Source organism: Cupressus sempervirens, chromosome 5, assembly GCF_028749045.1.
Source record: "Cupressus sempervirens isolate cs-2001-9-10 chromosome 5, ASM2874904v1, whole genome shotgun sequence".
In the NCBI taxonomy this organism is placed as follows: Eukaryota; Viridiplantae; Streptophyta; class Pinopsida; order Cupressales; family Cupressaceae; genus Cupressus; species Cupressus sempervirens.
The window spans coordinates 1,005,913,710-1,005,928,168 of NC_143122.1; the positions used below are offsets into that span (position 1 = coordinate 1,005,913,710).

General features: G+C 29.8%; 1 pseudogene; it reads left to right on the top strand.

Annotated features, from left to right (window-relative positions):
• Positions 1 to 11,497: 11,497 nt before the first annotated feature.
• On the top strand, positions 11,498 to 12,028 carry LOC149559328 (ADP-ribosylation factor 1 pseudogene; annotated as a pseudogene).
• The last annotated feature ends 2,431 nt before the right edge of the window (positions 12,029 to 14,459 follow it).

Sequence of the window (14,459 nt, forward strand, 5' to 3'; positions counted from 1 at the left end):
GGATTTGATAATTTAAGTTTTTAAGTTGGATTAAGAATACAACTAATTCACCCCACCCCAATTATATTAGTGGAATTTACTTTCTAAAAATAACACCTTTCTTTCAATCACTCCTAGTGAACCTCACTTTCTCTATGAAACTCATAGTCAAATCTTGTTATTTTCCAAGGAAGGGCCCTAAGAGATTCAAATCTGTCTTCTTGATTATTCACAATCCAATATATACCAGGCTAAACAAATGGAGGTGCATTGTTAGGTTTTCCATTCCATAGACTCATAGTAAAATTATAATGTGATTAATCAAAAAAATTTCAATTCAATCCATAGTATCTCATCCCCAAAAATCTGTTGGTTAACAAATTTATCACCTAATTCTATTTTATAATAACCAAAAAGGCTGATAAATCTAACCAAAGTTGAATTCATCAAACAATATCTATCATCGATCACTTATTTATTTCTTTTCAAATATGGAAGCTACCTTCATATAATTTATAACTAAAAAAAAATATTGAATTGAAGCTTATTTTATCTAGAAAGCAATAAAGGTTATATTTCATCTAGAAAGCATGTAAAGGTCTATATTCATCATAAAGAAATATTAAACTAAGAGATTGTTGCAATGTAAGATATTTGTAGGAACTCATTCCCAAATAAGATTCTCATATTTTATAGAGATCAAAGAAAAATTTGATACATTTATATATTAACATCTTTTTATATGAAAAACATTCATACACTTTGATTCAAAGATCAAATATCTAGAACTTCGGCATGGCAATTGCATTAAAGTGTTTTTCAAAAGAAATCATAGAACAATATTAAATTTTCTCTTTAGAGTCAATCATAGTTTACCCCAAAGATCTTGATAAGGTTAATGATCCACTATTGAAAATATGATAAAATAACAATTCTCTACAACTATTACTTTTACCAAGTTTTTTGAAAAATGAAAAATAAATTTTCTTTAAAAACTATTTAAAATAAAAATCAAAATATTTTTAATCAGATATTTATAGTAACTATTATCATATGTCATGATTTTTTCATGATCTGGAATACAATAACCTATAATTTGATTCTCCATTTTCCCAACTTTTTCCCCGCATCCCTAATTTCTTCAAGAATCTTTAAGTCCTCAAGCTTCAGAGTCCTTCGGATGGTGTACAAGTTTCTTAACCTTTTGAACATCTTTGTATCAACGTGTTTGACCTTCCCTACCCCTTCATACATAAACTCTTCACATTGTCTCTTGATTTCATCTACTTCATTGAATTTCTCCCCAAATTTATCGAACAAGTCCAAATCTAAAGAACTAAAATCAACTTTAATATTAATCAAATAATGAAACTAGTGATCAAGGATTTGATTAAGATAAGTAGTATATTATTTATATAGAGAAATTTTCTAATTAGTAGAATATAACCATGTGAGCTTAATTTTAGTGGGATTGTTTTCTATCTTTTTTATTTATGATACAACATGTTTCAATTCTAGTATCTTCTTTATCATTTTTACCAGAAAATATAAGCAACTATGTTCATATCTCATTTTTTGCAATTCAGGGTGGTAAGGTGTGCCATACATTGATCCCATATTTGTTCAACCCACTTGGGTAATAATTGCATTTTATTGATGCCATCTTTGAATTATAAAGGATCTCTACTTCAAGAAGGACCTAACTAGAGCTAGAGGCTTCTCTAATAAAATTGATGTCAAAGGTCACAAATTCCTTATAAGGTTGAACTTGTAGCAGATTCTCTTATAGCTCATGTGATTCTTCTTATTTAATTCTTGGACTCTTTTAGTTAGACCTTGATATGGAAATTTTCATGATAAGCCTCACTTTCTAAGTTAGAGGGTCACATATCAACATAGGAGATATTGAAGTCATCCTCTTTAATTGTGTCTATGTTTACATCACTAACAAGGTCAACTATCTACAAGATATTATGTCTAGTACTAGAATCAACAATGACTCTGGGAATCCTCTTAGCCTTTTTAGGCTTCCTAGAACTCTAAAAGAGTAAGGAAACAATGTCAACTTCATCAATAATTGGGGTCACTTTCCTTCTTTTCTTTTCCACTTCTCGTGTCAACCAAACATGGGAAGTGAGGCTTGACCCAACATTATTGGTATCATCTACTCCTAATACACCAAGTGGATGGAGGTGGAAAGGTTACATGGGTAGGAGTAGGAGAATGTAGTATTTCTATTATTGAATGTATGATACTATCCTGCATAATCTAGTGATATACCATGTTACAGTCATCTTCAACTTCCTTTTGTTTCATGGGTGTATTTTCTTCATCCAGTTCACATATGCTCTTTTTCTTAACCTAATTTTTATTAAGCTTCTAATATCCACCACTTTGTATATTCCTTTGTGGTTGGCTAATATCCATGCGCACATTTCTCACCATGGAGGCAATATAAGTCTCTCCTTTGGTTGAAAAGCTGACAAATTTCTCCTTACTACAAGACACACCTTTCTTCCTCCACTTTCCTTCAAGTCAATCAATTTATCTCTTAATTACAAGGGTGGTCTAATTTTCTTAGTAAAATATTTCCTTATTCCAATCGACTTTAGGAAGACTTTTTTCCTTCAATTCATGAAATTCCTTTTAAACACCTCTACCTCATCTACAAACTTTGCCCATAAATCCTCCAATGTAGGTTTGTGGATATAAGTTTAGGCACCATAAAAAAATTTCTTTGCAAAACCCTTGCTGCCAAATTGAGCTCTTTTGGGTAAATTCCACAATTGATAATCCTCCATAACTTTTTTGACATCTTTGCCATCATTTGAATTTTCGCATGAATAGAAGGACATAGAAATAGGGAAAGTGAAGACCTTCTTTCGTATGTTGAAATATTTTATATTTTTAATAGCCCTTTCTCAACCCTCTTCTAAAAATACAAGGAGGTTTGATGAGTATCTAGGAAGCTACAAGGGTTTCTTTTCAATGCTTCGTATCCTTAGGTAGGTGAATTTTCTAAATGAGATAAAAACACTTCCATATCCTAACAAGGAGTTGGTAATCTCCTAAGATAATATCATATTAGGTTTTCCTTCCAACTCCATGACTAACTTCATTAGAAATTTATCATTCACCTAGACAAAATCTTGGTTGCTCTTCTTCATATTGAGTTGGGGAAAAATTTAATACATAGGGCCTAAATATAGTGTGTTTTCTACATAGTAAGGCCTTCCCAAAAAATTCTATGGTTGGAAATAATATAAACTAGTACAAATGAGAAATTAAACACCATATTGTTTTGAGAATTTCCTTAGTTTCCTATTAAGATGATAACTCATGAGGCTTTCCTAATTTAGGAAATATTTCTTCCCACATATAGTTAAAATGAATTAACACATCCAAAATCCAAAACTTGAATTTCCCACTACTGTATGAAATGAGGTAACTACATCTTGAATGGGCTTCTTGAAATGAGACTTCTTTAATTTACTAGAGGTAAATGAGACTTACCTCCCTCTTTTTTTTTGAGCTAGGTTTTTTCTATGTTGTTGAAGTAGAATTCTTTGTTGCTTTGAAATACCCGTGTCTAGAGCCTCACCATCACTTTGTCACTAGGAATCTCTAGAGCTTGAGTAATCCTTTCAAAGTCAATTTTTCTTATGATGATTCTCTCAACCATTCAAATTTATCACTCTGCAGGATCATAAAATCTCACACATGCAACTACTACTTGGGGATGTTGTATGATAGAAGGAAACACTCTACATGGATAAGACCACTCTAGAGAAGATACTTCTCCCAAAGGTGTAAGTTCTTGTATTTGTAATACTCAATGAACTCAGGAAAATTTGAGTAAGCTTGAGTAAGTACCCTTGTGAAGGTGTTAAATAGAGATGTTCAAGAATCTACCATGAAAAACCAACTTATATTTAGAAGGGATAGGCTAATTTCATAATATATATACTAAAGATTAAATAAAGTTCAACTTTTTTGTTGTCATTCATGAAAACATAGTGATGTTTTTCCAAATTTTTTATTATTTTTTACTACAAACTATGTATATCATGAAGATAAAATGCTAAATTTTTTGAAAAAATCCATGATGTTTTTTATTTTTTGAGAATTTTTCAAGTGTACAATTTGTAGAGAGGATAGCTGCATCCCATTTAGAAGAACAAAAGACTAAGGCAGCTAGGGAAAGACACCTACACAAAATCACACTACAAGTTGGGACCCACCAATTGCTCAGTCGCTCATATACCTAATCTCACAATTAATGATCTAAAATTTTGGACTTCCTAGAAGCTCTACCAAGTGACTGGTAATATTTCCATACATCAAAAGAATTGGGACATAAGGAATATCATGATAAGTTTACAAGAAACCTAGCAATTGAGAAAGTGCTAAAAAACACAATAAGTGTCCAAACTTTTTGAGGAAGGCCTTAAAAGAAACTAATGAACTTTGAGTTAAAATAAAATAGAGTAAGAACAACAAAAAAATAGAGAGATAGAGGGTAAAGAAAATATGTTCAAATGAAGAAAATATGAACACTACAAACTTAGAACTTATATTAACAGAGAAATTTGTTAAGAAAATTTGTTACATCCATGAGACAGAAGGCTAGGTATTTATAAGCATACTGCAGACCTCTAGAAAGTTCTTGTAATCTACGATGGAGATATGGAGCAATATGGATAGTTCAGGATGTTTCTGGATGGCATATTAAATGCTCAACTACCACATTCTAGAATACTCAACTATAGAGAAATAAATAATCATTATATTTATTCTAACACTCCCCCATAATGTTTATTTTGAGGGGATAGGAACATCCTTGAGTTGTAATGGATCTCTAAATTTAGTAAATTGCATAATAGACAATGCTTTTGTAAATATATCAGCAACTTGATCTTTTGTTCCACAAAATTGAAGCTCCACCTCTTGAACTTCAATTAGATCTCAAACAAAATAATGATGCACTTCTATATGCTTTGATATTGCATGATATACTAGATTTTTTGCTAGCTTGATAGTACTTTAGTTGTCACAATATATTGTAGTCGGAGAGTCTTGTGGATGATGCAATTCTTCAAGTGATCACCTAAGCCACAATGCTTCTTGAGATGCCTTTGATGAACCAATATATTCAGCTTCTATAGATGAAAGTGACATTGTTTCTTGCTTCTTCCTACTCCATGAAATTGGTCACGATCCAAGGTGGAAGATATATCCTGAAGTTGATTTTCTATCATCAATGTCACCTACATAATTAGAATATGTATAGCCAACTGAAGTAAGCTCTCCTCCATATCTATATTCGATGCCAAGCTGGTAAGTACCCTTAATGTATCTTAATATTCTTTTAGCCACTTTCCAATGTTCAATGTGTGGATCTTCCATGTACCTTGATACAATACCAACCACATATGCAATATCTGGTCCAGTTAGAGTAAGATACAAAAGATTTCCAACAAGTTGTCTATACAATTTTCCATCTAGCTTCTTTTGAGTAGAGTTAGTACTCAACTTCAATACTACTTCACATGGTGTATTACATGGTTTAAAATCACTCATATTAAACTTCTTTAGTACATAAAGAGCATATTTAGTTTGAGAAAGCATGATCCTTCCTTCTTCTTGTCATACTTGTATGCCCAAAAAGTAGTGCATTAGTCTTGAATCAGTTATTTCAAAAACTTATTTGAGTTGATCTTTAGTTATCTCAATATCATGCATGTGATCTGATGCAATAATCAAGTCATCCACATACAATACAATGATAACAACTTTATCATCACTATATTTTAAATGCACATCTATATTAGCTTTACTTCTTTTAAATTCAATATCTAGAAAGTACTTATTTATTTTTGAGTACCATTCCCTTGGTGCTTGCTTAAGACCATAGAGTATTTTCTTAATCTATAGACCAAATTTTCTTCACCATATTTAATAAATCTTTGTGGTTGTTGCATATAAATTTCTTCTTTTAGGTCACCATGCAAAAATGCACTTTTTACATCCATTTGAAAAATTTTCCAACCAAGCTTTGCAGCTAAAGTGACTATTGTATGAATGGAAGTCATTTTGGCAATTGGAGAAAAGGTTTTAGTATAATCTATACCTTCTATTTGCGAGAAACCTTTAGCCACTAACCTTGCTTTATACTTTTCAATAACTCGATTTGATGTAAACTTTGTTCTATAGGTCCACTTGCAACCAACCACATTTTTTCCTTCTAGAACTGTTGTTAGTTCTCGTGTTCCATTCTTTATCAAAGATTTGTATTCTTCTTACATAGCTACTTCCCATTCATCTTTTCCCTTTGCTTCTTCATACATGCTTGGAGTGTCAACCTCCATCACCTTGGTCATGAGAGCATAGTTAGCAAATATATTTCTAGGACCTTCTTGATAAATTTATTGGATGCTTCTAAATTTCCTTAGGTTTTCATTATCACTTTCACTTGATTCTTCAACTTGAGTCTCTTCCCCTATAGTAGTTTTCATACCTTGACTTTGATCATTAGTAGAAGTAGACTTTTTTTCATCACTCAAAATTGGAAAGAAAGATAATATTGGAGAGTTGTCATTCTTAATATCTTCATTAAACCATACATTTCTTTTAATATAAATTTCATTTTTTGGGGGATTGAATAACCTATATCCTTTTAATTTCTCACTATATCCAACCATTATGCTCTTCTCATTCTTCCTTTCAAGTTTTCTCCTTCTTTCATCAAGAATGTGAGAATATGCATTGCAACCAAAAATTATAAAATGAGATAATGTAGGCTTTCTTCCACTCCATGCCTCTTCTAGTGTTATGTTCAAAACTACCTTAGTAAGTGTTCTATTGAAAATATATATGATAGTATGAACTACTTCAACCCAAAATTTAGCTTCTAGATTTCTAGAATGAAGCATACACCTAGCTATTTTTATTATAGTTCTATTTTTCCTTTCAGCAACCCCATTTTGTTGGGGTGAATAAGAGAAAATTTATTCCTTCTTTATGACATCTTCTTTACAAAAATCTAGAAAGGCCTTATTCATATATTCAGCCCCTCTATTAGTTCTTATTATCTTTAAACACTTTCCACTTTGTTTTTCAGTCAAAGCTTTAAACTCCTTAAACTTTTGAAACACTTCATCTTTCTTTTTTAGAAAATACACCCAAATTATTCTACTATAATCATCTATAAAGGTGAGAGCATACCTTGATCCTCCAATTGAAGGTGTTTTAAAAGGACCCATTACATCACTATGAACTAGATGTAGAGGAGTTTTTGCTCTCTATGATTGACCTTGAGAGAAAATTTCCACATGTTGTTTTCCCATTCACATACCTTGGGACTCAATGATATCTTTGGAAGCCCATGCACCATTTCTAATCTCTCCATAAGCTTGAGACTTTGAAAATTGACATGCCCCAAATGCTCATGCCACAACCTGCTCATATCATCATATTGGGCAATAGCACACATATGTTTATCTTCACATTTAGAAGTAAATTCTTGAAACTTATATAATCCATTCTCCATTTGATCAATTTTAATAACTTTATAATTATCATTGACATCCTTGATTAAGTACTTATCATTGTAGAATTCTATTTTGTATCCTTGACTTGCAATTTGAGATACTGAAAGTAGATTTATTTTTAATTTAGGGACTAACTTCACATTTTTGAACAAACCATTATCAAATTTGACATTACTAGTCCCTTTAACTTCTAAAGTTCTATTATCTCCCAAGTATGTTTTCTCTATAGTATTTTCATTTATTGATTCAAATTGTTTCTCATTATCAGACATGTGTTGTGTGGCACCGGAATTGACAACCCAATCATCTTTGAAAGTATTATTTTCTTAGTGCAACACAAAATGCATTTCTTTTAGATTCACCAAATTTTGGAGAATTACTTATCTTCTTCTCTGTATCTCTTTTCTTCTTGAAACATTCATTTTCTTTATGACCAATTTTGCCACAATAATTACATTTCCATTTACTTCTATTATGATCCATAGATGAAACACTTTTATTTTCATACTTCCAATTTCTTTCTTTAGACTGATTATCTTGTGACTTCTTATAAAAAAATTTCTTTTGATTACAAATGCTTGAGATTCACCATCAAATGATTCTTTTTCTTTAACTTGTATTTTCTCTTCTTGAACTAATTTAACACACAATTCTTCAGATTTAATAATATTTAATTTATCTGAAGTATCTAAACCCCTTATAAATAATTGATAAGATTCTGGAAGACTTTGTAATATAATTTACACAAAATCTCTATTATCCATATCTTTTCCAAGAGAAGCAAGCTCATTCTTCTTTTCCTTTAACTTACTTAAATGTGGGATTATCTATTGTGAGCTTGATAATTTCATATTATATAACTCAGTAGTGAGAGATAAAATCCATTTATCACCTAAATTTTGATATAGATCCTTCAAAATTTCTCATACTTTTACTCCACTTCTCTCATTAAGAACTTCTAGAAAAACCTCTTCTAAGAGTGTAAGCTTGATTAGTGTTGCTGCCTTCTTGTTCCTTTTATCCCAATTATCTTGATCTTTTCCTAGATTTGTAGGTCTCTGTTTACTCCTAGTTGCAATATCATAACAATTTTGAAGAGTTAGAGTGATTTCAACATGAAATACCCAATCATATTAATTTTTTCCATATAATTTAACTATGGGCAAAGTAACACCAATTGATTCCATTGTAAAATTTTCTCCTTTTTGGATGAGAATGAAAGAGTCTTCAAAAGAATTTTTAACACCCAGATTGAGATTCAAAAATTTCTCACCAATATATTGGAAAGAACTCTTTCCTTTCTATTGTGATAGTCTTTTGCCACAAGAGAATTGTTGTTGCTACTCACTTCCAGATTACTACCTGCAAGAATAAAGATCCATGCCAAACAAAAAAGTTTTTACAACCCAAAGAACAAACCTGGCTCTGATACCATGATGAAATTTGAGTTAAAATAAAATAGAGCAAGAACAACAACAAAAAAAAAAAAATACAGGGCAAAGCAAATATGAACAGTACAAACTTAGAACTTATATTAATAGAGAACTTTGCAAGAAATTTTGTTAAGAAATTTTGTTACATCCATGAGACAGAGGTTGGGTATTTATAAGCAAAGATTGGGTATTTATAAGCATACTGCAAACCTCTGGAAAGTTCTTGTAAGCTATGATGGAGATATGGAGCAATCTGGATAGTTCAGGATGTTTTTGGACTGTATATTAAATGTTCAACTACCACATTCTAGAATACTCAACTACAAAGAAATAAATAAACATTATTTATTCTAATACAAATGCAAACAAAAGCTCAACTAACAAATCTATTACTCTATATTTCAATGGAGTTTCTCTACTTGTCTACCACTATCCAATTTCTACTGCTATTTGTAATCTCCCCCATCCCTTGTAAAAATTTTGTTTATTAACATGTTTTAATAGATGATGTAACTTTCCATTGGTTCTCAGCCTTATTTGTACTTTGGGGTTAGTTCCCCATCTTTTTGACTGCTATCAACTACTTCAAAAATAGATGATGTATGCAATGGAATTTGTTAAAAGAAATATGATCTAAAATTCATAGGGCTAATATAAATGTCTATTATTTATTTTTAATAAACACTATCTTTTGGTTGCTTTCTATTTTTATGTTTATTTAGATTACTCATTCTAGAGGAACAGGTGGTTTTTTTTCTTCTACCTATTATCCTTTTTGGCATCTACACTTCCCATCAAAAAATAGATCTATTATTTTGTAATTTTGTAATATTTAGTTTTGTTTTAGCTAACTGCCACATTACATTTCTTGGAACAATAATAATTTTTTAAGTTTACAATTCTAATTAAGTTCTTTGCAATAAATTGCATTAAATTTAAAATTTGATAGATGTAAGATAGTGTTGTATAGTTATGGTTTCAATTTATCTTGTTGGCTTGTTAAGTTTTAGTTAGATTTTAGAATGTCTAATGAAGTAGATTTCAAAATTTTTGATGAAAGAAGTGGATTTTGTAACCAAAATCTTAATGGGGTTGTTTAGTTTTTGTCACTCTTTATTTAAGTTATTTAAAAATCCTTATTAGTACTTTTGTGATGATTTATGGAATTCACACTTTAACAAGTGATTAAAACTTTTTATTTCTACCAATTAGAATTTTTATTTTTATTTTTTCTGATTAATTAATACTTCTCCATGGTATAGATATACACAATTTTAACTCTATAATTTTTAGAAAATATTTTTCTAATTTAATTGGATGAACCCATTTAGGTCTTATATTGGCCAAAAGATTTCATGAGTGTAAAACTAAAATTATTTTTTACTAATCTCGATTCATTAGTGTTTAATATTTTTTAAATATAAGTACATTGGTTTAGATTTTTATACTTTTAATATTGTATTGTTTTCTAATACAATTTTTCATTCATTTAATTGTTAAAAAATATATATATACTTATATTATATATTTGTTTAATAAATATTATTATATTATTATTATGGATATTATTTTTATCTTATAATTTATTTACAGTGTAATAGTATAATATGATATATATGCAAGAAAACATATATATATCAATGATTATGTTTATAAATAAAATTTCAATTTCAATTTTGATTCATTATACTTTATATTTAACATTTAATTATTATTTATATAATTATAATAATAAACTCTTTATTACTACAATTGTCATTATAAAAAATTATAACTATATAATACTTTTATTAATTAAAACATATTATATATTATAATAAATTTATTAAATTAAATGTTGATTTATGTAAAAGTTAAAGGCGAGTACTAAGCCACTATGTGACACTTGTTAAATGGCTAAGGTTTCAAAAAAAATTCTATTTATTCTTAGAATAGTCAATAAGTAGAATTAGGTCTACTGAGTTGCCAATAAGTAGAATTAGTCTACTGAGTTCATTGTTGAACATAAATATTTGAAATTAGATTTACTGAATCGATTCTATATAGAAATGTTAAATCAATTTGTAAGGAGTCAAAATAATTAGATTTTGAAATATAAAATAAAAAACTTTTTTTATTTTATAAGACTTATGTCAGTTAATAGAAAATTACTAGGTACAAAGAGGTTAGTTATAAGAAAATTTAAAAATAAAAAATAAAAAAAATCATATATTATTTAATATCTTCATAGATAGATGACTCAAATTTTATATTATTTTCAGAATAAAGAAATTTTTAACCATTTAAAAAAAAATTTATCTTGTTTTGATTTTAAAAATATGTTTTAAATTTTACCTTGTTTAATCGAAGAATGCGATTTCAGATGAAATACTAAGTTTAGATTTAAAAAATAGTTGAATGGACGCATAAGAAAGTATGTGTCTGTTCACAACAGGCGTCAAGGAGCAATTGGGTATCTTATATTTATAAAGATTATAGTTTGTGCTCAATTATACTGTAAAATTCAGGGAAAACCATTTGAAGAAGTTATTAAAGATGGGCATCAAAATAAGCAAACTCTTCCATTCTAAAAAGGAGGTACGTATTTTGATGGTGGGTCTTGATGCTTCAGGTAAATCTACAATTCTGTATAACCTAAAGCTTGGAGAATTCGTTCGAGTCATTCCCACAGTGGGATTCAATGTGGAGACAGTGAAGCAGAAGAATGTTGAGTTGGTTGTGTGTGATGTTGGTGGTCAGGAAAAGATGAGGCCGATGTGGAGACAATGCATTGTGAATTCCAAGGGTCTTATTTATGTGGTGGATAGCGATGACAAGGAGCGCATTGCAGAGGCCAGAGATTTGTTGCACGCCCTTCTCAAAGAGGAGGGATTGCGAGATGCTGCTCTTCTTGTATTCGCAAACAAGAATGACTTTCCCACTGCAATGAGCGTTGCAGAGGTAACTGAGAAGCTTGGGTTGCAGTCTTTGACAGCTCACCGTTGGCATGTCCAGAGCTCTTGTGCTACTTCTGGCCAAGGTCTCCATGAAGGCCTGAATTGGCTTTGCAACATGGTATCTACATAGGCTCTGTACAATCATCGCCTTAATTATTAAGAATTTTAGAAACGAGTACATTCCTTGTAAGAGTGTATTTAGGAGAGTTTTCCAACTCTTTTAGGGCAAGGAGTGCTATTTTATTTCTTTTCTAGTATAGAATTATCCTTTTCTTCCTTCATTTTTCTATTATTGTGCCATCGTCAAGATATTGTAGAACTCTTTATTTATATAAATTATATATATTTTACTTAGATTAGATTAATGTTTTCATAAATTCAAAGAAGAGTTGCAATGTATTTTATGATTCCTTATTCTTGCAAAAAAGATATGTTATTTACCTTGGATAAATGGTGGAAGAGAAGGGGCCGTACAAATAAAGAAGTTCTTCATTATAATGTAATATTTGATTAAGGTATAGTGAGAAATCTAAAGATACTTTGATCACAATGAATATTAGTCATTCTCAAATGCACTTTTTATGATATAAGTAAACATAAGAAAATAATAATGAAAATTTCAATATTATTGGTGTTTCTGTAAAGTTTTATGTATATCTAAGATTTCATAAAGATTATATAACTGCATTTTTAGTATTTTTGGATAGGCTAAATACCATTGCAATCAATTTTCATTAATTTGCGAAAAAAAAGTATTATTTCCACCAATTACAATGCAATATTTTTTAATTTTTTCAAATTTTGTAAGAAAATATTAAAGTCTATATTTGAATTTTTAACTTATAAAACTATCAAAACTATTTATCTTAATACTCATTGGCTAAAAGATTTAAGATCTTATAGATGAGTTTGATGGAACAACCCAATATTTTAGGAAGCACTACTTCTATTTATAGAGCTTCTTATATAAATTTTTAATGACACCACATAATTATTTAATGAGGAAAAATATGTGTATAGAAGAGTACGATTAGTGATCTAGGGGAAAAAAATCAGTGAAAATTTAAATATCCTGAAGAATTGACAATATTACAAAGTTTTTGAAATTCTAACTCCGTCGTAACTTGAACGAGCAAAATTAGAGTTCAGATGACAAAGTTATGAATGGTCAAAGATTGGTCAAGCTAGGAACATAGGTTGTAAAAATGAATAATCATATCAAAATAGGTCAACAATGGGTTTCAAAGATTGGTCAAACTAGGAACATAGATTGTAAAAATAAATAAACATATCAAAATAAGTCAACAATGGGTTTCAAATCAAAGATCTCAAAAGTGGTCAATAATGGGTTTCAAATCAAAGATCTTGTTGAGAGCTTTCCAATAGCTTTTGCTTCATCAAAAACAAAGATTGTATGTGGAAGTTATCACCATTTGAAGTTTGGGATAAAAGTTTGGGGTAAAAATGGTGGTTTGATTATGTTAGCATGATTTCATGGCAATTTTTTAAATGAGAAAAATGAAAAAATAGGTTTCTAAGAAAATGATTGTCAATGAGTTTTGAACCCATGACCAGATCACTATAAACAACATCCATTCTTGCCACTGGGAAATTCTTAAGTCCTTTTAAACTTAGCAAAAACTATCATGGAGTATATCGAGGTCAGTGGTAGTTGAACTCCTAACCAACTGTTTTGCCAAATTAAAGTTGGCCATTGCACCATTAGGTGCTTCAAAATAATCTATGGGATTAATTATATTTGAAGGTTATTTTAACTGCCAACCTTAATAAAATAAGGCTTATTTGTTAAGATAGTCCTTTAAAATGAAATGAGGCCATATTTGTAAAATGGCAAAGGGGATTTTTTGGGGATTATTTTCCCAAGGGATATTAATTTTTATTTTGATGGTTAAAGCCTAATTGTGGCTAATTTCATGTGTAAAAGGTGGTAGTAGACTTTGGAAAATCATCCAGGTAATGAGAAGGAGATTATGAACTTGAAGGTTTGTTAATTATTCCTACACATTGGAGAATAATTTTTCCATTCTACTTGAAGGGAAAATTGTATAAACACTGTAATTGATTTCGGAGTTTATTAGATCAGTCCCTCTATTGGAATGGGATCTAGAGACATAGTTTAACCTATGGATGAACTCCATTATCAATTGTGTTTAGTCTTCTATATCTCTACTCATTCTTTTAGTCATTACCTTGTTATGTTTTGTTCATTTAACAATTTAAATTATGTTAATTTTCTAATTAATGCTTTGAATTAACTTTATACAATTACATTAAGAATTATGTTGTAATAGTTCTACATCCTAATCAGATCAAGTTTGGTATTAGAGTTTTGTGTGACTAGTATTGCAAATTTAAATGCTAACAAGATCCAAGATCAAGAAAGGCAAAGGAAAGCTTGAGGAATACAATCCTGAGATCGAGAAATGAAGGACTAATCCATTGTCACAAATAGAAGACAAAGGTTGTGGACAAGTTTTTGAAGACAAGAGCTAGAAGACTCTTTAGAATTTATAGACAATGGTAGAATTTTTAGTACAAGA